This window comes from Mandrillus leucophaeus, unplaced genomic scaffold (assembly GCF_000951045.1).
Source record: "Mandrillus leucophaeus isolate KB7577 unplaced genomic scaffold, Mleu.le_1.0 Scaffold392, whole genome shotgun sequence".
Lineage (NCBI taxonomy): Eukaryota > Metazoa > Chordata > Mammalia > Primates > Cercopithecidae > Mandrillus > Mandrillus leucophaeus.
Window position 1 is genome coordinate 583,251 of NW_012104165.1, and position 3,990 is coordinate 587,240.

General features: G+C 39.8%; 1 non-coding gene across 1 annotated transcript; it reads right to left on the minus strand.

Annotated features, from left to right (window-relative positions):
* Positions 1-1,322: 1,322 nt before the first annotated feature.
* Positions 1,323-1,404, minus strand: TRNAS-AGA. Its single transcript has one exon. It is a non-coding gene; the product is annotated as a tRNA-Ser (tRNA).
* Between the last annotated feature and the right edge of the window lie 2,586 nt (positions 1,405-3,990).

Here is a 3,990-nt window from a genome sequence, read left to right on the forward strand (position 1 = left end):
AAAAAAAAAAAAAAAGAAAAGAAAAAAGAAAAAGAAAAGAAGAGAAAGAAAAAAAAAATGTGCATATGGTTCCAAGAAGATATCTAAATGGTAATTAAAACTTATATTCAGAAGAATGACATTGAAAATAATACTTACGAAATATGTTTCATGCAGTCCAAAATGCACTTGGATGCTTAAACTCTTAAATACATAATTAAGAATAAAATAAAAGCTGAACATCAATAATCTGAGATCCATTGGAAGAAATTAGAAATTAGCAAATTTTACCCAAAGAAATCTTAGGGAAGGAAATGAAGAAGAAAATAGCTGATTTAATGCAACGAAATAGAAACATAAGATGGAAATAAGCAAAAAAAAAAAAAAAAAAAAAGCCAAAATTTTGTTTTAAAAAAAAAACTAATAAAATTGCAAGATCCTTGGATAAACTGATTGAGTTTATCCAATAAGGCACAAATAACTGATCTCAGATACAGAAAAAGGAGAATGGCAGGTCTAACAAATAAAAAAGAAGATGCAGCAAGGCAAGAAGTGAGGATGAGCTCCACCAAGCTTCCAAGGGAGTGATAGAATTCCCCTAGGAATTCCTTAAAAATTACTCAGCTGTGGCTAGCATTCCTTTGACCAATGCATTATTTAACCCATAGTTGTTAATCACACAATGTGATTCTGCACCTGAGGTGATTATCTTTCCGTGCTCTGAATATAGTCACACATCACTTTCTTTTCAGTCCCTCTTGCCTCATTATCGTCCTGGACACCTGGACAAGCCAGTCTGGCTTGAAGTCGTCAATTCGTTTTTACATGATTTCAAGGAAAATTGCTTTACTTAATATATTTAATTGCTTAGTTGTTTGCTTAATAATGCCCAAGTTATTCCCATCTTGGCAACCATATCTGAGTCTTTGCTTTCACTTGTATTTGATCCTGGATTTCCTGGAATTTCCTTTTCAGTATGAATGAGAATATTTACTTGACTGAAGTAGATCCCTAACAAGGGAACAATTCTGTGAGACACAAACACTCCTAGCAACATTTTTAAAGGAAAGCTGCCTTCAAAATAGGGCATCGATTGCAGGAAACACGATAGCATCACCTTGGCTCTTCTTGGGGGTAAAACACCAGTAAGACTCTGGTCGAATTAACTTTTTTTTTTTTTTTTCAAATAAGTACACATTTTCCTCATTGTTTCAGGAAGGTGGCAGAATATTTTTAGTGGGCATATAAAGAGAAAAAGTCTGATCAGGCTTCTTCCTGGAAGATAAAGTCAGGATATCCCATCTGATAAGGTGTTACATCCCCTTTGCAAAGGGAAACGTTATCGTAGTCGGCAGGATTCGAACCTGCGCGGGGAAACCCCAATGGATTTCTAGTCCATCGCCTTAACCACTCGGCCACGACTACACAAAGAACGCTTTGCTCATTAGCATAAATCACTGTACTGAACTATAGCTCTCTTGGAAAGGTCAAATTCTCTGCCAGAAATTGTATTTGCTATCAATGTTTCTTATTCTTTGGCATTAGTTAGATGATTATCATGCTGTTGTTTCAAACTGACAAGTAACACTTTATCCTTGGACCTGGGAGGACCCCTTCTTCTGACGTTCTGATGGAAGGAGACGCAGCAGGATGCATTTCCAGAGATCAAGCTTCCTGCTCCTTCAGGAGATGGGGATGCAGGAGACACCCGCAACAACAGGGACACACTCTAACATTCGCTGCAAATCTTTGACTTATAGTGACTATTTGAGCAACCTCAAATGGCCATCGATGTTTGATGTTTAAAATAAATTTTGGAAAATCCATAGAATGGAAGCTTCTGCAAGTGATAAAAGGAATGAGATGCGCTTCTATAATGCTGATATGATATGTACTCCAGGATATTCTTTTAGCAAAATCACGTTAGTCACTAACATGTATATAAGACCTCACATTTTGCAAAATACTCTCATTTTATATCTGGCTTCATTTAGTCTTTACATCACAAATAAGGAAATGAGGGGCTAAAGTAAGTATGCAAACCTACACAGCACCTGAGAATTAGATTTAGATCAGTAACCTAGGCATCTTAGATGATGTTCACTGCTCTTTGCTCATGGACTCTATTTGTGCCTTCAGCATTATTTCTAAGTGCTCTACAGAAGCAATATCAACAAGATTTTAAACATGTTTCTCAGGTATCCATTTGTGAAACTAAACCGGTAAGCAGTGTATGCCAACAGTAAGCCTTAAAAGGGCGAGGCAATTGCCATCATCCAATATTTGTCAGTAAGCCAAACTGTAATTTCTCTATGTACCAGGATGTTACCTTTTAAGGAAGAGTACTCCACAAATATGAAATATGCAACGGGGGAAAAATTAGCTGATCCTGGTGTTAACCATTTTGTACTATCTGAAGCAAGAATCAACCTTATTAATTTAGCTAGATTTATCCTGACATTTATGTGTTTCCGTCTTTTTGCGTTTTTCCGTGCTGGACTCTCCCTAAGATTTTTGGAAACCTGTGTTCTGAATTCTTCCCTTTCCCTGGGCTCGAGTGGCTGGAGGCTTTGGCTCTTAGAAATGGTCTCGCGTCCTTCACCAGAACTTACGGGAATCATATTTGGCTGAAGAGTAGGAGACCTCTCCAGAGTCATCTTTTCCAGTTAGGATAGAAACGAAGCCCCTCCTCACCTCGCAAGCCCGCGCCAGTCTGGTTTTAGCCGTTCCTTTGGAAGAGCAAGTCAGTTGAACGACATCGAAGAGACTCCTGATTTAGATTTTAACTGTACGTAAACGCAGATGACTCCCCACTCTCATGCCTTCCCTTATTTCCTGTTGCTTCTCCCACTGGCATTAACAGGCTTGAGGTTGCTCGGACTCTCAATTCAATACTCCCTTTCTGCGAGTTCGTGAGAATTAGATGTGAACGTGGTGTCCGCGGATATCAGCGACAGTGGGCAAGCTCCAGCGCCCAGGAACTTTGAGTCGCTTGTCTAGGAGTCCTGTATTAAATTGAAACACTAAGTACAATATTCTGGTTCTTGATATGCTCTGAACGAGCTCTTTCACTCGTGAGGAGAGACCTGGACAAGACTGTGGAGACTAACTGCTTCCCAGCGCTCCACGCATCCATTATGAGTTCACCGCAGGATTTTACCTGCAAAAATTTTGCCTAGATTAAGTCATGCTTACTGTCTCTTACTTTTGTCAGTGAACATTACGTCACAAACATTTTCCCAGAACTAGTACAGTCTTCCAGCATGTCGTTTCTAGTGGCTTGCTAATGATCTATTATGCAGATGGAGCAACAATAATAATAAAGAACTCCCATTTTAATATCTATTTTTCACTATCACAATTAGAAATAAAAATAAAGGTTCCTGTGTAGTATATGTTTTCCTTTGGTTAAGCTTATTTCCTAGCTGGGTACAGTGGTTCACGCCTGTAATTCCAGAACTTTGGGAGGCGGAGATGAAAGTATGGCTTGAGACCAGGGGTTTGAACCAGGAGTTTAAGACCAGGCTGATCAACATAGCGAGGCACCCCATTTCTATTTATAAAATATAAAACAAACAAACAAACAAATAAAAAGGTTATTTCTCTAGGAGAGTGCTTCTGAAAACTTCAGTGGGCATCAGAGCCACCAGGATGGCTTGGGGTTTTTTTATTTTTATTTTTTTATTTTTATTTTTGAGACAGTCTTGCTCTGTCTCCCAAGCTAGAGTGCAGTGGTGCGATCTTGGCTCACTGCAACCTCCGCCTCCTAGGTTCAAGAGATTCTCCTACCTCAGCCTCCCTCGTAGCTGGGACTACAGGAGCGTGCCATCAAGCCCGGCTAATTTTTTGTATTTTTGGTAGAGACGGGGTTTCATCGTGTTAGCCAGGGTGGTCTCGATCTGCTGACCTCATGATCCACCTGCCTCAGCCTCCCAAAGTGCTGGGATTACAGGCATGAGCCTCCGCGCCCGGCAGGATGGCTTGTTAAAACAGATTGCTAGACACCCTCCT